Below are 23584 nucleotides of genomic sequence, written 5' to 3'. Positions count from 1 at the left end.
ATGAAGTTAAGGAATTCTGCTACTTAGGCAGTAAAATAACCAATTACGGACGGAGCAAGGAGGACATCAAAAGCAGACTCGCTATGGCAAAAAAGGAATTTCTGGCCAAGAGAAGTCTACTAATATCTAATACCGGCCTTAATTTGAGGAAGAAATTTCTGAGGATGTACGTCTGGAGTAGAGCATTGTATGGTAGTAAAATATGGACTGTGGGAAAACCGGAACAGAAGAGAATCGAAGCATTTGAGTTGTGGTGCTATAGACGAATGTTGAAAATTAGGTGGACTGATAAGGAATGAGGAGGTTATACGCAGAATCGGAGAGAAAAGGAATATGTGGAAAACACTGATAAGGAGAAGGGATAGGATGATAGGACATCTGCTAAGACATGAGGGAATGACTTCCATGGTACTAGAGGGAGCTGTAGAGGGCAAAAACTGTAGAGGAAGACAGAGATTGGAATACGTCAAGCAAATAATTGAGGACGTAGGTTGCAAGTGCTACTCTGAGATGAAGAGGTTAGCACAGGAAAGGAATTCGTGGCGGGCCGCATCCAACCAACCAGTAGACTGATGACAAAAAAAAAAAAGTTCTGCAAGGTTCGCAAGAGAGCTTGTGTAAAGTCCGGAAAGTGGGAGACGAAGTACTGGCAGAAGTAAAGCTGCGAGGACTGGGAGTGAGTCGTGCTTGGGTAGCTGAGTTGGTAGCGCACTTGCCCTCGAAAGGCGAAGGTCCGGAGTTCGAGTCTCGGTCCGGCACACAATTTTAATCGCCCAGGAAGTTTCGTTTTACATTTACTCTGTTGAATTCACAGTTCCCTGTTCTTGAACTCACTCAATGTATGTTATATTTTATCACGTATAGAAATACTTAAATATACAAATACCCTATCTGCTTCATATAGGTAAATGATGGCTATGTACACATCAACATGTTACCACTTTCTTTAGACCATACACTCAGTTTTCCCAGAAGTCTTTATAAAGATGTTATTAAGCATAAGATGAACAAACATGACCATAGAATCTTCAATTTACAAGACAATTAGATATCAATTGAAACGTTCATTTATTTAAGAAACAGAATGTAGCTGTTTCTTCTTGTTATTCTTCATTTTCCACTCTCACTTCATAATGATATGGTTCAACTGACATACAGAGCATGAGTGATAATCTGATTGTTAACGTGTAACCATTAGTAGTGACAGTAAGTCATAATTTGGAGCGGTGTTGGTAGGGAAATCTAATGTGGGCACGTTTTTGGAACACAAAATACAGTAATTAAGATAAGGATTATGTATATGTAGAAGAAGACACATTTGAGTGTGAAATCAATTTTGGGTTACAAGTTTGGGTAATTAAGACAATGGCGAGGCAACTGTATTATAACAATGGGTTGTAAATTATATTATTTGAGATAATATGATGCATAAAATAATATTTTCCTGAAAACTTATTCTCCAGACCACTGATGACTATTTTGTCAATGCGCCAGTTAAGCTGTTGCCCATCACAGCACCCTCCTTTCTTTAGAAGAACGTTACTGTTATTGTTAAAACAATAAAGAAGGTAATACCAAGCATCATTTTTACAGTAATCATCTTTTTGTGTATTTGTAATTTTCTTCCTTAAGATTTAAATCTTATCTTTCACTGGGAAATTTGTGCATAAATTTCCTGTGTCTAAGGATAAAAGGATTGCATTGCCTTGACTTCCTAAATTCTCATCTGCTTTAGCACATTAGTAGCTGATTTATATGTTAACTCTTTTGATACTTGTATACGTTTTTATCTTGTTGTTTAGTAATTTGTTAAGCACATAAACTGCCCATTTGATCTAATTCTTTAAAGGACAAACAAATTTCTCTTGATTATGAATTTTAATTTTTTATCTTTTTTATGGAATCCAAGTGTGCATTACTTTAGAGGCCAAGCTTTCAATATCTGATAGTAAATAAAATGATACTACCAATTTTTTCCATAGGCGATTGCAGGAATATCTGTTTGATCATTTTTAGCTTCTACAATGCCATTTTTCCGTTTGTGCAAAGATTCATTATCATATAGAACAACAGCAATGTTGAACATGCCATATTTACTAACGATAGCTTCCTGTCCTAGATTCTTATATAGCTTATTTAGAATAGAAATGGCAATATTTTTTAAAATGTTAGTGTCTAGGTTAACTGATAGCACGTTTTTTCATTGATTGATGTATCATTTGTATTTATTAATTTTTTAATGCCTTATTGATAGTTTCATGTCTGCTATTATCCATTTAATTTTGTTTTTTCTAATTTCAGGGTTAGTATTGGCTTTCTCTAACTACCAGTCATTAAACTGATGCATATTCGTAATATTCTTTCCTCATTTTTTTACTATGTTACGTGAGTTAGAAATATTTGATTTTGTCATTGGTTAATTATTTCTGGATCCTTCACCATTTTGTTTCCTATATCTTACAGAAAACGTTTTCATTGCCGTGGTGACTAGTCATTGTATAAGCTACATTGTTACATTTCAAGAATGAAATTTCTGTCTTGGGTGGATCTTTTTTTTATAATTCTAATATTTGCATTTTGACAAATATCAGTCACTTTCAGTTTGCAACGACTGTGATAGTGGGGATGTGTTTGCTATTATCTTCAGTATATCCTGGTATGCAATGCATTTTTTGTTAAAAATTGTTTTAGCAAGTTCTTTAGATAATTTTATGTCTGATATTTAACATCTTATTTAAACATCCACTTATTAGCTTTGCACTGATTTTATGTCTGGGTATGGTCAAGAACGCGGAAAAGTGATCTCAGTTTTCAATATAATCTTTATTTGTCTAATTCATCTGTTTATAAAATGATAAAACCAGTTTTGACTGTGAGAGGAAACATCTACAGATCTAAAATAGGCGGAAGAGGAGATAAATTAAAGCAGAAGCACGTTTTTTGCAAATGCTATGTTGATTATATGATCCTCCTCTTTAAAGATAGTAAGGCAGACATAGACAATTTTGTTACTAACTGTAATTTCCAATCATCTAAAAATCAACTTCACTCTTCATTTAGCACTAATTGATAACCAAATTAATCTCCTGGACTTAGTAGTAACCTGAAATAAAAGTTTTCGAACTTTACTTTATGTGATAATACGAAATTCATATATTCCGGAACGTTATAGCAGAATTTTTTACAACTGTATGTTTCACGATCTTATATGTCTACTATTACACTAATGTTGAAGTAGTAAAAACTCAGCATAGTGAAACAGATAGCCATAGGAAATGACTGCAAAGCAACTGTTACTACCAACAATTAGAAAAAAAAGTAAAGAGAGGATTTGAATCTCATCTCGAGAAACCAATTACGAATTAGGCCCACAAAACAAAAGGAAGTGTCTTCTAACAGCAAAAAGTGCTATCCAGAACAGATTGCAAAGAAGTAGTGGAAGTGTAGTCCACCTTTGTACCTATAACTTTATTTCTTAAATTACTTCGTAATTTACTAAGGAGCGCCTCATGTCCTCGATTATCAGCATGATCATTAGAAATATTATTTTATTTTCTTATTTGTTCTCCCCAGATTCTGTTACTTTCAACTGCTGAAAATTGTCTTCTACCATACGTAAATCTGCCAACAGCCTTTTGCATCCTCATTAACTTTATTTTGCTCATTCTCTAGCATATGCATATTTCTTTTCATTTTCAATACATGCAACAATGAGTGAATACCTGATTGTGCCTTAAGTGTTGTGTTACTATTGGTAATGATTACTGCAGTACACAAGATGTAAATTTATCTGTGCAATACAGGTGGGACACAAAGTGATTTGAGGTATTTCATGTACCAATTGAAAAGTTAACTGAAAGTGCAAAAAAGTAGCATGAACTTACGAAAGAACCTCCAGTTTAGGCAGAGGCTATGAATTTGCCAGCGATGTTAAAGATATGAAGAGTACAGAAGAACTCTACTTTAGCATTGGCTGGAAAGTCTTTTGAAAGAACTATCAACTGTCAAGCTTTTTGATTCAATGTAATTAATTTGATCACTTTTCACATAGCATCATGTTTTTTTCTTATTTAATGTTACAATGCAAAAATATTTTCTGTAAGTAGCTTGTCTACTATTTTAAGACAGTTTATTGCATATGTTGTTAGTATGCATATAGGTGGTACATATTACATAATAGATCTTAAGGTTTATTGCTAGTCATATATATTGTCCATGTGAAACAATTTTAATTACTAATTATTTATATCCCACTTAAATTACTGATTATATGATGCTCAGCCCATAGTATGTTACCTCACCCTTTACTGGCTGTTGCCTGAGTTCACTTAAGCATAGTATGCCCCAGACCACCACTAGCTCTTGTTTCTGTTATGTGTCTTGAAGGTGGAGGTATTGTTAATGACGATTTGTGACACTGCTAAACGTCTGAGAAAGTGGCCAGTAATATTGAATGATGAAGCTTCCACAGGGAGAGAATTATGATTGGGTGAATTTGGTGTATGTGCCAAATTGATCAGAAAGTCCCTCAAAATTAATAAATGTTTTAGAAAATGCCAAGAAAAGTTTTACCACAGTACGATGCTGCCCCACTTCACTTTGTCCATTTAGTAGTATTTGATGACTTTTCTTAATCGAGTCTGTGCTGGACATACCAAAGTTGACATCTGTCAAGAAAGGTAATGAATTTCGAATGCTTATTTCACTCTCCAACATTCCTGTTAAAGAAATCGTCTTGAACATGCGGATTTATGTGTATTTGGGCTCTGAACACAGCAGTGTTTGATGAAATTCTATAGCAGATTCCTGGTTACTTTGTTAATTATTTGGTCAATGGGCTCATCGACTGCTACCTATCAGCTGACAAAACGTCATAATCCACTAGAGTTTGAACAAAAATGAATGTTCGGTTTTCGCATGATTTTCATTCACGTTGGCCCATTGAGTTCCACATCATTACGAAATATCGTTTTCATCATCCATGGAACTAGTATTAACCTAATATAATCTAATCTAATCTGAACCAAGAGGGAAAGCTTGACAGTTCTTTGGTCCTGCAATGTGAACATACCGACGAGTCACTGAAGTATAATTGAAATGCTATACACGATCGTATTTTTTAGCTCTATTTGCTGTATAAACTGTATACATACGCAAGTTGACCAGTATGCGTTGGGTTTCTTTAACTCGTTACTTTTATGTAAATTTACATATTTACATTTTATTTAATCTTTGTAAATGTGGAATAATTTGCTATGGAAGTACACAAACGTAATGAAAGCTTTTATGCTGTTAAACCTTTGTAAACAACACTTATTTTGAGAGTACTTAATAGGACATTGTAGCAGTTTTGAGAGAAATGTTTGTTGCGAGACGGGCACGTAGAAGGACGAGTCTGGCTGGCTATGAGTATGGGCGGACGTGTGATGGTGTGCAGAGCTTCTGTAAACGGGCAATATTACCATGTGTACTGGTGTCATAAGCTGCAGTAACATGCAGTAGAAGTGCTGTACCTCAAGCCCCACTCATCACTTCGCACACATTGCACTTGAGGATATATAGTGCCTTAAACGAAATGTATATGTGCTTTCTTCTTATTCAATAGTTAAATCCGTATCAGGATCAGTTCTTCTGTATCGACTTAGAATCGTGAGCCGTTGTTAAATCAGTATTTAACTGCTTGTATTAATCGAAAATCGTTCCTACAGCTATCAGCTCAATATAATATAATGACTACTTATGTTACACAGCTTCATGTAACCTCAGGAGAGTTACGACATTTTTTGGCCGTACATCGAAATGAAATGATAGTATTACATTGTTGGTCGAGAGGCCACATTCGGGGGAGTTTGGCAGCCGTATTGCAAGTCCTTTTCAATTGACGCCACTTTGGTGACTTGAGAGTCAATGATGATGAAAATGATGATGAAGAACACACAACACCCAGTCCCCTGCCAGGAATTGAACTGGGGCCCCCTGCGTGACAGTTGGTAACGCTTACATTATGCTACGGAGGCGGACGGCAATACATTATGTTTATGTAAATGAAGTTGTGGTATATTATCAGCCTAGTAAAATTGTGAAAATATGAACTGTTTGTAATTGTGCTGACACTAATATACACTCCTGGAAATTGAAATAAGAACACCGTGAATTCATTCTCCGAGGAAGGGGAAACTTTATTGACACATTCCTGGGGTCAGATACATCACATGATCACACTGACAGAACCACAGGCACATAGACACAGGTAACAGTGCATGCACAATGTCGGCACTAGTACAGTGTGTATCCACCTTTCGCAGCAATGCAGGCTGCTATTCTCCAATGGAGACGATCGTAGAGATGCTGGATGTAGTCCTGTTGAACGGCTTGCCATGCCATTTCCACCTGGCGCCTCAGTTGGACCAGCGTTCGTGCTGGACGTGCAGACCGCGTGAGACGACGCTTCATCCAGTCCCAAACATGCTCAATGGGGGACAGATGCGGAGATCTTGCTGGCCAGGGTAGTTGACTTACACCTTCTAGAGCACGTTGGGTGGCACGGGATACATGCGGACGTGCATTGTCCTGTTGGAACAGCAAGTTCCCTTGCCGGTCTAGTAATGGTTGAACGATGGGTTCGATGACGGTTTGGATGTACCATGCACTATTCAGTGTCCCCTCGACGATCACCAGAGGTGTACGGACAGCGTAGGAGGTCGCTCCCCACACCATGATGCCGGGTGTTGGCCCTGTGTGCCTCGGTCGTATGCAGTCCTGATTGTGGAGCTCACCTGCACGGCGCCAAACACGCGTACGACCATCATTGGCACCAAGGCAGAAGCGACTCTCATCGCTGAAGACGACATGTCTCCATTCGTCCCTCCATTCACGCCTGTCGCGACACCACTGGAGGCGGGCTGCACGATGTTGGGGCGTGAGCGGAAGACGGCCTAACGGTGTGCGGGACCGTAGCCCAGCTTCATGGAGACGGTTGCGAATGGTCCTCGCCGATACCCCAGGAGCAACAGTGTCCCTAATTTGCTGGGAAGTGGCGGTGCGGTCCCATACGGCACTGCGTAGGATCCTACGGTCTTGGCGTGCATCCGTGCGTCGCTGTGGTCCGGTCCCAGGTCGACGGGCACATGCACCTTCCGCCGACCACTGGCGACAACATCGATGTACTGTGGAGACCTCACGCCCCACGTGTTGAGCAATTCGGCGGTACGTCCACCCGGCCTCCCGCATGCCCACAATACGCCCTCGCTCAAAGTCCGTCAACTGCACATACGGTTCACGTCCACGCTGTAGCGGCATGCTACCAGTGTTAAAGACTGCGATGGAGCTCCGTATGCCACGGGAAAGTGGCTGACACTGACGGCGGCGGTGCACAAATGCTGCGCAGCTAGCGCCATTCGACGGCCAACACCGCGGTTCCTGGTGCGTCCGCTGTGCCGTGCGTGTGATCATTGCCTGTACAGCCCTCTCGCAGTGTCCGGAGCAAGTATGGTGGGTCTGACACACCGGTGGCAATGTGTTCTTTTTTTCAATTTCCAGGAGTGTATAAGTGAATATGTTTCTGCTTTTTTTGTCTTCTGCTGCGATTCACTTTCCGCGTAGTGAATAATCTACCATTGTGGATCGGCATTGCAAATATTTGTGCCCACTAAAATTATATTTATAGAAAGAGTGTTTTATAAAACCTGTTTTTGTCTTTGCATGTTTTATGTTGGCCATTTATGGAGGTGATAATATCGTACAGTTCATGACTTGCTTTTTTTTTGCGTGATTACGTAATGATGAAAGTCTAAGCCACAAGCAGTCTAAATTATGGTCTGCTATTCCACTACAGATGGCAGGAAGAAATGTCAACATTAAGTGTCATGATGTTGAGGAGATTATTAGCGATGGTTTGATGTAGTGAGGGTAAGGAAATCAGTATTTGCCCTCAAAATTTAGGAGAAACCATGGAAGATACAAATCAGGAAGGGATTTGAATCACTGTGCTTCCCAAAGCATGATCGGTGTGTCAGTCATTTCCTCAGCTTGGTCGGCAATTTATTAAAGGCATCTCAGTAGCTGGCCATTTCCATACAATCCCCTTTGACCATACAATTCCTCACCTCCCCAGCTCTTGAAGGATATGCGGGTCTGGACATATATTGACCCTGCGAGTCAAGCCTCTCGATGGACCTATGAAAGAACCATCCTAAGACAATGTGGTGAAATATTTAATAGATCAGGTTGTGGACAGCTAGGGTCGAGATTCACCGCTGTACAGCAGAGAAGGAACTAAAGGTCTTCAAATATCAGGTGGAGGACGTGCGGACGCGTGAAGGAAGTGAATACGAGCTGTCTTGAACGTCTTATTAGAGAGGTATCTCTAGCTAATCTGATACATGTCAACGATACTACCTTTGTCACGATATCTGCTACTCAGATTTGATTTCTCATCATCTAAAAAGTAACTACATGTGTGTTGAGACTTTTAAAGCAAGTCTGGTATCCCTGCCTGGCATCCAGCTATTTTGTTGCCTCATTACCGCCACAGAGCCTCAAATGCAACAGAGCAACTTATCATATTAACAGAGACCATCTCCGCACTCACTCAAAGAGAATCATTATAGATCTTTGCACATTACTGAAGTGACTGTTAAACGGTGAAGCAGCTTTAAGGATAAGGATTACTTTAATTGTGCGTGAAGGGTCTCGGTAATTAGTATATATTGTAGCTGGGTCTTGCATACAGGAGAAACGGTAATGTCCTCGACAGTATCATCTTAGAATTCCGCTCTAAATGAATCCATTTTTAAAACGTTTAATTATAAAGGAGACCATTAATGCATCAGAGAATATTATCAAACATAAGGGACTGAACCTTCATCTCATGTTTCACGTAAAAATTGAAGCCATGTCTCTTGTCAGTAAGAAATAAAAGCGATTCTCTTTTATTAATGCTAATCTCTTCTTTGATATTCATTGGCCAATGTTTTTTTAGTTATTGACGTGAGTTATCAGACACATTAGGTGATGGGACATGATGTTCTGAAATCGATAGTCGGACTGAAATTATAGACAGAATGCAAACAGAGGACTCAAGGAGCTAATGAAGTCAATCATTATAGACTAGCACAAAGTACACATGGAGGAATTAGTAGTAAGGTCGCCCAAAATTTCAATGGCCTACAGTGCTTGATGAGATGTGAATAATTGTGCTAGATCACTAGCTAAAGATAAATTACCCTAAGCGTTGTATATTAACGAATCACAGCGTAACAAAGCAGATCTCCATCTACATGTACATGTCCATCTTTTATGCATCTACCTATTTACATGAAAAAATGAGTTCTGCAAGACATCATATCACAAGTGGTGCCGCTTACATACCGTATCAGCCACATTTCCCTCGTTGTTATTCTTGAATGACACACGGGGTTAATGACTCAGGGTTAATGACTAGCGGTCTTCCTAAGCAAGGCTGCGTTTCCTTGTAATTTCATTATCGCGATCTTTGTGAGACTTCTTTATCTGAGAATGTGGCAAGTATCTTGACAAGTTTTGGAACGTTGTCCTTCAAAAGTTTTTCCGTGGGTCTCTTCACAACACTCAGTGACTCGTCACGATATTCAGTGATATTCTCGTTTCTTTGTGCACTTTATTTTCCATCTCTGCGACATTCTCCCATACGCTCACTAGCTGTTGTTCTGTGTCCCAGAGGACTGTAAATTGGTATTTCCTCACGAAAGAGGAGCTATAGGTCTGGTTATTGTCAGCCAAATGAAAGCTAGATACTAAACAACTGGAGGGAAACCTTTGCTACTAAGATTTCATTACACAGGACTGTGTATAAAATACTAATTAGCACAATTAGAAAAACATTTTGTTAGGTGAACAATTTTGTTCACAGCCTATGTAGTTGATTACGTTACCTAATATTCTGTAAAAATAAAATGCCTGGAGAAGTTTAATAGTTCAAATGTGAGCCATACGGGTTGGTCTCGCGTTTTGTGGTGTCATGTCGTGGATTGTGCGGCCACTTCTGCCAGAGATTCGAGTCCTCCCTTGGGCATGAGTGTGTGTGTTGTTCTTAGCATAACTTAGTTTAAGTAGTGTGTAAATCTAGGGACCAATGTCCACAGCAGCCTGTTCCATTAGGAATTAACACACATTTGAAAATTTTGCAAACATGTAAGTGCTCTGTCCACATGCAGATCGCAGATACACTATGTTTACATTGTGGAGCCTCTCCGGCCCTTATATGATGAGTTATTGTCTCTCATGTTTAAGTAAGCTACGTTGTCCATGGAAGTTGATTAAATTAGTAATTTACTTCCGTAGTATTTTACTATCACTTTGTAAGGTGGAAGAATAAGTGAAGGCCAATTTCTCGCCTTACATAAGGGCTTTAGACATCGTAATGGTGAATATGACATCTAACATACATAAGCAGATTTGCCTTTAAGTATGTAACGAAAAAGGGATGACACTCAATTGAACAGTATTAACACACCACTCCTATATAATGCATGCCAATGAGTAGAAGGTGAAACAAGCAGCGAGGGGAAACGTATTGTCTGAAAGCCAGTGCGGGCAGATGCAAAGGCTGCACCCTGGGAGTCACTATAGAAAGCCCTTAAGGGGGCGCGTCCGGCAGCGAGAGGCAGAGACCAAACAGGTGATGCATGCTGCAGGGCCCCCAGAAGTAGGACAGAAAGAAGCTTTAGGAAACTGCATTTCGGCCTTCCAAATGGATACGAACAAACCAGTGACACATTCGATCACGTGAGCTGCAAGTACACGTGTTATAGACAAATGTAACTTTTTAGGCATCTCGAGCAGGCACAAAACGTCCGGTTGGTGAAAACACACTGGGAGAAGTAAAGTGCCGAGATTTAGACGCAGTTTAATGGTAGGATGCTTGCGATTGGTAGAGACAGTACCCACAAAATAAGACGAACGATCCTATTGGTCAAAAACGGTGTGATGTAGAGAACGAAATAACCTATATGGGTAGAGAGTTCGGCTACGAGAAAGACTAGGGGGAAATTATCGGGAACTCTTCTCTGAACTGGCGTCAGGTGTAGAGTGGGGCCCATTAGGCTCTGTACTACGCAGAGGAGATATCTGTGTGAAGACTGCGTTCACAGCACCTGATCTCCACCTAGGAATTAGAAGTAGCGTCGTTGAGTTCCAACTGTGAAGAAACGGACCAGTCAGTTAGTTAACTGTTCTTGCGAGAACTGAAAGGGCATTATAATATGCACGCTACTCCAGCCATGAGCGTGTATATCGCCATAATCTGAGACTAGGGTTGGGTTCATGTTTTCTCGCATATCGAGAAACATAGGGAGAGTTTCTGCTGGAAAATTTAGGAAAGGCTTCGTTAGATCTTAAAGGAATTTCAGTGGGCGAGAGCAGCCATGCATACGATAACTCATCGCAGCTAAGGTAAATACCGCGTGCAGTGGCGTAGACTTGTTGGTTCACCAGCTTGCGTCCACTGTAAACTAGAGCGACCTTGGGTAATCTTTTGCTCGACTTGTCACAAAACTAACCATCCTCCGTAGACTTGGTTGTCATCCTAAAAATAGTACCGAACTTTGAACTGGAATCGGATGATTTATCATAGTACTGGCCAACAGCGTAACGTAATTGTAACAATAATTTTGCAAAGAAAACTCCTAGTTAAAATTTAATAGTGTTGTGTTTAGGATTATTTAACTTCCTGAGAATTACAAAAATAGCTATGAGCACTACGGGACTTAACTTCGGAGGACATCAGTCCCCTAGAACATAGAACTACTTAAACATAACTAACCTAAGGACATCACACGCATCGATGCCCGAGGCAGGATTCGAACCTGCGACCGTAACGGTCGCGCGGTTCCAGACTGTAGCGCCTAGAACCGCTCGGCCACTCTGCCCGGCTGAGAGTTACAATTTAATACTGTTGTGTTTAGGCTTGTTTACTTTCAGAGGCCGAGATGCGTCATTTTGACAACTGCCTTAACATTGTCACATTGTAAACTGTGTAAAACCGTGTATTTCCGTGGATAATTTGCGATATTAAACAATATCAGAACAGCTTAAACAGTTGTGTTCAGTCATAGAACAAGAAACCACCTAACCATAACTTTAAACATTTTTCTTCTTTTTGAACAAGTCGTCTGGCTATGATTCGATATTAAGTTACCTGATGCTGATATATACAATATAACTATAGTTTAACTCGTTGCTGCAATGCAATCGGGTAATTGCTCTTGATGCAATCTACACCTTGTACATGAGACACTTGCGGTGAAAGACGGGAAGCAGGGCAATCATAGCAAAACCGTTTGACGATAAACGTGTATGACCTAAGTTGTAGTGAAAAGGATCAGCTGCCCACATTCTTGTGACTGGCTCTAGCGTGTTACCCTGTAACGGAGCAGATTCTGCCCGCGCAGCACAACTCTGGCTGCAGCAGAGAATTGCAGTGCGCGGTTGCCTACTCGTCCGGCGCTCGGCTGGCCGCGGCGCTGCCCCGGGCGCTGGCGCCCGTGCTGTTATTTGCCCGCGCGGTCCACAAACATTCCAACAATCTCACCGCAGGCACAAATTGCTGTCATAATGGGATTATTAACAACTCGATTATCGGCTCCGGCAGTCCAGTGGCCGCCGCGTAGCGCGTGTGCCGCCGCTGCTGATGAAGCGGCAGAGCACTGTGGGGACATCGCCGCCTTCGTTACCTGTCTTATTGCAGCGAGTGTTCGTCCCAACCTGCGTCATAGACGCATGTGATTTTGCTCACTACTGTCGCATACCCAAGGACGCAGTATACGTTAAGTAACTCACACAGTTAACTTTAGAGGAAGAACTTAATGAGTTTCGAAAACCTTCGTCCGTAGCTCGTGGTCATGCGGTAGCGTTCTCGCTCCCCGCGTCCGGGTTCACGGGTTCGATTCCCGCCGAGTGCAGCGATTTTTTCTGCCTCGTGATAACTGGGTGTTGTGTGATGTTCTTAGGTTAGTCAGGTTTAAGTAGTTCTAGGGGACTGATGGCCATATATGTTAAGTCCCATAGTGCTCAGAGCAATTTGAACCATTTGAAGTTTCGAAAACTCATAAACGGAGAACATGTGTACTAGATTAATAAATCGATATCAGATGTATATAATCCACATTTGGATGCACGTAACCCGCCAGGAGACATATTTCCCGATACAAGGGACCACTTGAACGAAAGTCTTGATTGATATTGCATCTACTAAGGCTGTTCTCGTTAAATTCGTTGGCATCAAAAGTAATATTCCTCGTATACTGTACTGTGCCATTCTGAATACAAACATTTGGCTACATAGGAAATTTTAGGGAATGGTATTCACTTTCCATTCAGTCTAATGTTCCTACACCACATTGGTTTAATTGTCCCGTTCATGAAAGTATTGTTCCGCTATAGTAGTGACTGGATATAAACTTTTGTACAATAACACATAGTTCTTTAACGTTCATTTGTTTCACTTTCAAGAAAGTGTGTACGTCATAATTATATCTGTGTAATGGAAAGAATAGCAACGGATTCCTTAGCTTCGTTTAGTCTACGTTCCATTACTCTAAAAGTTTAGAGTTGTGAAGTTATATAGGGTATGGAGTACGTTTACTAACAACAAGTATGTCAAGGTTTTAGTAAAATGTGTCATTCGAGGAAAATATGAAAAAAAAATTTTTGCAGCTTAATACACCATTTTAACACAACGCCCAGGTATCGAATAGCAAGATGTTTCAATCTGGTTCCAACAAACATTCATTTTCGATGTCTTGGGAGTTTAATTTCTGCAACGGGTATTTTGAAGCTTCTTGCTACTTTTTCTTTTCGTTTATTTCTACTTTCTAGGCAACAGTCATTGTACGAAGTGAATATGTTAGTGATGCTTGCGAAATTCATCTGCCATTTTACGCCTTTCACACTAACCAGAGTTATCTGTTTGTCGTTCTAGCTAACACTGCTGTCACCGAAAACCGTCATACTGTCATACCCTATTTCCAGGTTTACGTTTTCGTACCAGAGCAAGGACTACAGCTTCAGCAACCAAACCACACATTGTTTGCCGTAAGAGTATTTCTACGCCAACGTTATGTGAATTACCACAAGACTATATTCGAGTACCTGAGTATCTATAGATTTAGTGATCAAAAAGAAGAAATCTGGAGAATGAAGTTTTAATATACGTACTTCAGTTACGTGATTATAGCTAACTAAGATGGTGGAAATATAGTGTTTTGATTGATGAGGCATCCCCGGATAAATAAATACACTCGAAGTTACTCAGAGTTATGTTTTCGGTGGTAGTGCCGCTATCGTGGCAATGGAGTGAAAGGGTAATGTATCACAGAAGAGCGTGGTCAGTGCGTACGCTTTTCTATACAATGTGGACCACTAGGGAGACCCCTCTGTGAGGCCAGGAAGTGCGACTCAAGCTCCAGTGTAAAAGAAAAGTGACAATCCTTCAGAAATAAAACATTGTATTAAATCAAGGACGATCAATTTCGGTTTCAGATTTGGTTCCTTAAGTTTTCTGACATTTGGCTTCATATTTATTTAGTGGTTAACTTAAATATTTGAAATACGTTGTCAAAAAGAATAAAATTGCAAGTTTAATCTCTTTGAAAGCCCATCATTTTACCACATTGCGTCACAGAAGCGTGCATCTTGGCGCCAAGGTGCCTACAGCCCTCCTCTGTAGTGGCGCAAAAGCATGGAGCCGTACTAGATAACATCCACTCTCGGAAACAAGGCCAGACGTCACGTGGGTTAACGAGGTCGCACTCGCACTAAATATCACTGCCGTTCTGCCCAACGTCACCGTGCACGTGCCACACGACGGTGAGGTCACCACACCTTTCGTTAACAATATGTCACACCTTCTCTGTACACTTCTGCAATGGAGATCACCAGCTTGAGGCTCAGGCTTTAAATCAAGTGGTTTTCTTATGGGTGGCTGATGAAAACATTTCAGACATACCGCCGATCAAAATCGTCTGGATAAGTCCTGAAGAAATAGCATAAATGGCATCAGTAAAACTACCCCTTCTCTTTGGGGTGTTCACTTACACACATTACTCGTTCGAAATCAACATTCTGCTGTGTGATCTCCCACAGAAGACGTTCTCGACAATCTTTGTCACTGCCGAACGATTTTCCTCTGCTATAAGGACGTCGTGGGCCTGCGGCACCTTTGAACGCGATGTGTTCCCTTTGGAGCGGAGCACGATAGGAATTTTAGCAGTATTATACAAGACGGAATCACAAGGGATTGTTTAAAACCACTCAATGGAAACTGAGCGTGATCCGAAGCAGAAAATTGTATTTATACTTTTTCAACCCTTTTCCGTGCCACCTGTGGTGTGATCGTATGTGCGACACTGATTAAAAAGAGCATAGCAAAGGCTACCTCTAACCCACATGTCAGCAACAACATCAGTGCCACCAATGCATTTTGTTGAGCACTTTCAAAATGTAAAACTGAAACTAAACACCACCCGTACAGACCTTGAAGACCCAACGTTACCGACCGATAGCCGTGTCATCCTCAGCCCACAGGCGTCACTGAATGCGAATATGGAGGGGCAGGTGATCAGCAACCGCTCTCCCGGCCGTTTGTCAGTTTATGAGACCAGAGCCGCTACTTCTCATTGAAGTAGCTCCTCAGTTTGCCTCAAAAGGGCTGAGTGCACCCTGCTTGCCAGCAGCGCTTGGCAGACCGTGTGATTCAATTATTAGCCCACCCCGACAGCTCTTATCTTCGGTAATCCGAGGGGAAACAGTGTTACGATTGCCGGAAGGCCGTTGGCACATTAAAATGTGTCTTTATCAGTTCCTACATGCCTATAGGCAAGCCACCTCTTTGAGTCAGGCAACCCCTTTGACACCCTCAGAGCATGTCATAAGCAGACACTAGATCAGCAGTGAAATCTTGACTGTTTGGTGTCGAATGGGTCACCTGTCCGCTTGCGCCTAGGAACCGGTCGGGCGTTGTCGCGTACAAGTGTATTTTTAAAGTGTTCGATGTAGGTATGCGGGTGGTACTGTTTGTGTCGCTGAACTGGTGGTACTGCGGGGTTGGGGGGGGATTAAGGGGAGGGGGGAGGGGGCTCTTCGACGGACCTCTGGACACATCGACAGACACAAATGTTCTCAAGAGAGTGGTTTTCTTCCACATCATACTGCAAACTGTCTTTCGAGACTGTGAAATGTGTGTAAACGGGCATCCCAAAGAGAAGGAGTTGGTTGATTGGCGACATTTATCCCATTCCTGAGGCATTTGCGTGTAGTTTGTGAGCAGAAATGTTTCTTATATGTTTTCCTCAGTCGTCCACACTAAAACGTCGAGGTTTCAACACTGGAAGTCACAGTTCTTACTTCCATCACAGAGACGTCAAAAGAAGGGAAGAAATGTTGTAATGAAGGGTCTGACGCCCTTCCGATCGAGTGACATGTCAACGATATCGTTGAGCAGAATTGGTGTCAATGTGACATCATTAATCCTTTTACACCTCACAGGAACTGGCTGTTTGAAGTTTCGCTGAGCTACGTTACATAGAGAACTTATAGGCAACTTTTAGCCTAATTTAAAACTTGTGCGGAGTGAAATGGTGTATTTTCAAAAAAAAAAAAAAAAAAAAAGGAAGGCATTAGTTCCTTCACACAGTGTACGCTACACTTCTAGTCTTCAACAGTTCTGTATCGTTTAGGATAACAATTTTCCATTTCTTCTGATGTTGACCGAGTTAGCCAAATACCGGTTAACATAATTAATACAGTATAAAATAAACATGTAAGTGATTTTCATTTACAAGAATTCAATCTCAGTCTTGGCAAACCATTGGTCATTGAAGTAGGAATATCCTGAAGAATGTCCATGGAATACAGAATTCTTGGTGTCCTTAAGCTTCCATCCTGACATTCGCCTTCACAGATATTCCTCTTGGTGACTGAGGGTGGTCCAGTGAACAACATTACATTATTCCTAACGTCATTTAGAGACTGATAATTACAGCCATTACATGTTTAGGTTAGGTACATGTGATAAGGACGTGCCAATAATGCTTATTTTACTCTAGGCAGCAGGTCATGTGTTACAGTTCGGACTTGTGGGCGTAAAATGTTGTCTATACTGACAGGTGTAGTGCACTTAGTGATGTAGGACGGCCATGCTGAAAATACCAGCTTCTAAGGTTTGTGATGTGTCTGTGGGAAGACTGTTCGATGCAGAGGAAAAACAACGAAACCACTGATGTGTTGAAATGTACAGCTTGTAGCGATTTTTGTTGTGAGGCTGGCATGCTGAGGCTTAGTAACGGAAAGTGATACCTGCCTGACATACTTGCGTGCTCAAGCACAAACAATATCGAAATTGGTGTAAACCTCATAGTGCCCTAATCCAGCAAATTGCTAATTGCAGTAAGTGAGTCTGCCAAAACATTTTGACTATTGCTTATAGTTACCCATTAACTGCCCAGAGGTTGGAACACTTACATACTATGTCACGACTTATTGTTTCAGAGGTTTAGGATAGAACGCCTTGCTGATGACCCTTCTGATTCGCTAACATCATCCAGACAGTTAAATTCTAGGATCTTCCCACACTGAAAATGGAAAAACCGTCGGTGTCGAGTGTTTGTGACCGCCAACAGGTATTGTGGATTCGAGCACCAGAAATGCTCAGGGGGTCTGTCTCTCTGCTATAACTTCCAAGACAGCGCTGCCTCCTGGGCAATGGAAGCCACCCAGCATGGGGCCATTAGACTTCTGCGAACTGGCAACCCATAAATATCTGCACATATAGTCATTACACGCTCCATGTGTATAAAAATTGTCTCTCGCAGAATTTAATTCGAGTATCTGAACCACTGTGTTACAATGTTCACCCACAATAGTGAGATAAACTTGTCTCCATGGCATTCAGACAATAGCAAAGTTTGGGACAGGAAAGATTTCAGCTACTTAATGGAAAGTAACTACTGACTAATCCGCAACATATATCTAAAAGAGGTTTTCAGTTGTAATTCACACGATTTGCTTCAGATATCAACAAAAATAATGTGCAAAATTAAGATTTTAATGGCAAATTTGCCGCTAAATACTATACCTTTTACCTGAAATTGAACAATAAATATTGCTAATAAATGCGGTTTCATTCGTTGAATTTGATAAGCATCCTGCATATACGCAACAAGTTATGTGATTACACGTGGGTCTCCTCGGAAGGAGTAATTTTTTTTGTTTTTTCCCTTTTTTTGTTTATTCCTTGTCTCAACTGCACACGTTGCCAGCTGAACCACTCCACCCACAGCGAAGGCTCTGAAAACATGTTTACTCCACGTGTCATCCAGTGTAGTCTAGGCCGAACAATTCAGTATAGGGACATGATTGCCATCCGGCCTTAACTAACTGCTGGAGTAAAGCGATCAGCACGGATATCATTTTAGGATATTTCGTTCTTCAGACTACGATATAAGGCTTACGTAGTTAAAGTATGGATACGTACACAAGAGGTTTTGCGTGTATCATCCTTTTCCGTACTATACCATAATTTCGACAATAAGGGAGTCTCACCACACAAGTGATTTCGAGGTCCACAATAAGCTCACTAAGAGCGCTTCATACCTCACGTAGCCGCATACGCCAAACAAGTTAGATATGGAGAATTACTATTTAAAATAAAGTAGCAGAAAGTTTCAGTTGCTGTTTATTTATTACCTGATCGTCCTAGTTGCAACTGTAACTACTAAATATGAATGAAAAGTGTCTCACAATTTGAATCGTGTTTATGAATTTTTATTAAGTTACCAATAAAATTTTGTGAAAAAATAAAAGGCCTACAGCTGTCTTTAGGATTTTATTTATTTTGTAGCCACCAGTTCGACGCTTTAATACTCTATCTTCACGCTGTAGTTGATGCTGAAGGGGATGAAGCGCCGAAAGCTACAAAATAAATAAAATCATAAGGATGGCTGTAGCCGTTTCATTTTCTCACAATAATAAACGGCCGTCGTCCCCAAGACCTCGTGTCGAAACGATGGACATACAAATGAAACCATGTCCTTTTAAATAACTGATCCTAAGTTGACATCATCATCTATCTAGCTGATGCTGCCCTTATCCCTACGGGAACCAAGATTCTTTCCTGACAAAGTGTGACTCTCATCTTTCCTCATAATTCATCTGTCTTCTTCTTTTTACGTTCTGAATTCTTACTGCGAGTTCCAAATGATGGATTTCATGGACTCTTTGCTCAGTTCTCATCCAACATATAATACCAATAGAACGAAATCGTCGAAGAAAGCTGCAACTGCATCTGGCTTCTACTTGTGTTATCTCCGTGTCTTCAAACACTTCTACTTGTGTTATCTCCGTGTCTTCAAACATTAACGGATGTTTTGTGCATGAAAGCATTGGTTTCGCTCCTTTTACAATATTGTCTTTTCTAATTACGTGGTTAAACAAGTTTTACTTACTTTCCTACTACTTTCTGCCTTAAATGAGTATTTGACGCTAGTGTATGAAAGGTTTACTCTTGTTCCACTCTTAACATATTTAAAACTTTCTTACGCTATTCCGGGGACGATTACGCCATCAACTAATTCAACTAAACTTAGTGTTTGTATATGTTCTGCAGGAAAGTGTTCACAGCTTATTATAAACCAATTTAGGTAATCTGTATCATTGCCATAAATATTTCTCATCAAATATTTTCTCTCTTGATTTTCTACATTTACTAATCTCATTTTATAGTTCTTGATACAATATACTAGTCTTCTGACTCTTTGTTATTAATCCACACATTTCAGATCTTCCAGCACAGATCAGCGGCTATTTATAATGGTATTAATCTTTTCTTGTAAATTAATTAATTATTACGTATTTGTCGGTACTGGTTAGTCGAGATATCGCTCGAAATATCACGTATAAGTGGTAAACAGCTTCTCTAGGCGAAGTTCAACCATAATAAATTGTAGGCCTCTACTGCGTGGGAAACTGTGAAATAACAGAGGAAAAATGAACAACCTTCATCCGGAACTTAAATCGTGGGAATGAAGTTAAAGAATGAAATCATTATGATAAAAAATATTTACCCTTTGTAGTCCTGTCTTTCTCAGATACGCTGAAAATTACTGCTCAATTAGGAAGGGACCTACTGTCGCCCGGAATGTGCAAATACTTTTGTTATATTGTTTGATTCACATTTAGGACGTCGTATATATAGGCTATAGGCAATTCCATTATTTTTTGCTTTTCTATGTTGTAGTAATAATTTAAAGTCGTCCTCATAAATATATGGAAAACGGTGAGAGGAATTTTAAATTATTGCTACATCACAGAAAAGCAAAATATGCCAGAAATGATTATAACATTATTTTGAGTCAAAAGGTAGTGAAGGCTACTCTTTGTGACAAGAGATCAGTTTTAGTGGGATTGATAATGAAGAGATAGATTTTCTATACAAGACCAAAGCGAGAAAAAAATAAAGGTGACAGTTACACTCACTTTGTCAGTACGTAACAGACGGCATCTCTGTTAGATGTCCCGCTATGTTGTCACTGCACTGTAAAGAGAACCTGCTGACCCTTCGGCTTTGTAAATTATGAATCGGAGGCTTTCATTCACGCCCGCAGTTCCACCTGTTGCAGCTGACGTACGCTTGTTACAGTTCCACGCCTTGCGATATGGATTTCCCGCTACCAAAATAAAACACTGATTGCTTTTTCAATACCGAATTCAGCTAAATGCCAACACATTACGTCCGTGAGAGATGTTAATGCACTCCCACATGAGAACAAAGCATTTGCGACTGTCGTTGCCATAATTACTACAGTTTCCCACCCATACCTTGTGTAGACCCTCGAAGGGAGGCGTCGATCGCAAACAGTACGACTAGCATAATTTTAGTACGCCACAGGAAAGGAATATCTTTAAAGTGACCTCTCAGATTTGCAGGTTTTTTCGCCCACCTACTTTGCTTCCCAGGCCACGTGATTTTGTATGTACTCTAGTGTTTGCATATTAGTTTACTACTCTTCTTTCTTCGACCTAGTTATATCAGTATTCATATGTAGATGCAATTGTCCTCTGCTACTCTTTCCAATAAGTGATTTCTAGAAACATGGCACATTCTTGTAATATTAAAGTTTGTATCTTATTGCAGAGAGTGAAACACAACGTCGCGTGACAATAGTTCACAGAGTGTTCTTTGCTAAACACCGCAGAAGACAATTTAAAGCGGCAGCTACCGACCTAATTCAAAGATTATCTGTTTCTTTTCGCTTCTGCGCTGTTGATGAGTTCATTATGATGCTAAAATGGCGTTTATTCAGAACTAGTATTCTTTGTCCTTTGTGTGTAGATTTAATTATTTCCAGCAGGGTCGTCTTTCTACTGGTTTTAGCTGTATACGGTACATATTCAGGGAAGCTTGAATATGTTTATTGCAGCCTCCAGATTCTGACATGTGTAAACGGCCACCAGCTATTTCTGATTGGCCTACATTTAATTTTTAATGTTTGAATACGATTCTGCAGGTGCCCCTTTGAGCCAAACGTATGATCCTGAACTTTCTGTTCAAACACAGCTTATACACTCCTCGAAATGGAAAAAAGAACACATTGACACCGGTGTGTCAGACCCACCATACTTGCTCCGGACACTGCGAGAGGGCTGTACAAGCAATGATCACACGCACAGCACAGCGGACACACCAGGAACCGCGGTGTTGACCGTCGAATGACGCTAGCTGCGCAGCATTTGTGCACCGCCGCCGTCAGTGTCAGCCAGTTTGCCGTGGCATACGGAGCTCCATCGCAGTCTTTAACACTGGTAGCATGCCGCGACAGCGTGGACGTGAACCGTATGTGCAGTTGACGGGCTTTGAGCGAGGGCGTATAGTGGGCATACGGGAGGCCGGGTGGACGTACCGCCGAATTGCTCGACACGTGGGGCGTGAGGTCTCCACAGTACATCGATGTTGTCGCCAGTGGTCGGTGGAAGGTACACGTGCCCGTCGACCTGGGACCGGACAGCAGCGACGCACGGATGCACGCCAAGACCATAGGTCACTACGCAGTGCCGTAGGGGACCGCACCGCCACTTTCCAGCAAATTAGGGACACTGTTGCTCCTGGGGTATCGGCGAGGACCATTCGCAACCGTCTCCACGATGCTGGGGTACGGTCCCGCACACCGTTAGGCCGTCTTCCGCTCACGCCCCAACATCGTGGTGTCGCGACAGGCGTGAATGGAGGGACGAATGGAGACGTGTCGTCTTCAGCGATGAGAGTCGCTTCTGCCTTGGTGCCAATGATGGTCGTATGCGTGTTTGGCGCCGTGCAGGTGAGCGCCACAATCAGGACTGCATACGACCGAGGCACACAGGGCCAACACCCGGCATCATGGTGTGGGGAGCGATCTCCTACACTGGCCGTACACCTCTGGTGATCGTCGAGAGGACACTGAATAGTGCACGGTACATCCAAACCGTCATCGAACCCATCGTTCTACCATTCCTAGACTGGCAAGGGAACTTGCTGTTCCAACAGGACAATGCACGTCCGCATGTATCCCGTGACACCCAACGTGCTCTAGCAGGTGTAAGTCAACTACCCTGGCCAGCAAGATCTCCGGATCTGTCCCCCATTGAGCATGTTTGGGACTGGATGAAGCGTCATCTCACGCGGTCTGCACGTCCATCACGAACGCTGGTCCAACTGAGGCGCCAGGTGGAAATGGCATGGCAAGCCGTTCCACAGGACTACATCCAGAATCTCTACGATCGTCTCCATGGGAGACATCCAGCATCTCTACGATCGTCTCCATGGGAGAAGAATCTCTACGATCGTCTCCATGGGAGAATAGCAGCCTGCATTGCTGCGAAAGGTGGATATACACTGTATTAGTGCCGACATTGTGCATGCTCTGTTGCCTGTGTCTATGTGCCTGTGGTTCTGTCAGTGTGATCATGTGATGTATCTGACCCCAGGAATGTGTCAATAAAGTTTCCCCTTCCTCGGAGAATGAATTCACGGTGTTCTTATTTCAATTTCCAGGAATGTATAAACTTTACTGTTGTAAAACGTACGTCTGTGTTGTGGGGTTTAATGTCCTTCCAAATGTCTATGAAACTTCACCAATATGTGCCACAGTGTCCCATCTTCTACATCTACATGTTAACGTTGCAAGCCACGGTAAGGTGCGTAGTAGACGATATGTTGTAGCACTACTAGTCATTTCCGTTCCTGCTCCACTCGTAAATGGAGTGACGGTAGAACTACTGTCCACATACATTCGTACGACCCCTAACTCCTCTTAGGTTCGTGTTCCTTACTTTAAATGTTCGTTAGCATCAGTAGGATCGTTCTCCTTCAAATTCCTGTTCTCTGAATTCTTCGAATTCCCATATGTGTCAATGGTAATGGTGCTAAGTTCCTATTGGACCAAACACCTGAGATCATCGGTCCCTAGGCTCACACACTACCTAATCTAACTTAAACTAATTTACGCTAAGTACAATAACACCCATGCCCGAGGGAGGACTCGAACCTCCACAGCGCGAACCGTTGCAAGGCACCCTA

Source organism: Schistocerca gregaria, chromosome 3 (genome assembly GCF_023897955.1).
Source record: "Schistocerca gregaria isolate iqSchGreg1 chromosome 3, iqSchGreg1.2, whole genome shotgun sequence".
In the NCBI taxonomy this organism is placed as follows: Eukaryota; Metazoa; Arthropoda; class Insecta; order Orthoptera; family Acrididae; genus Schistocerca; species Schistocerca gregaria.
This window is presented reverse-complemented; position numbering follows the sequence as displayed.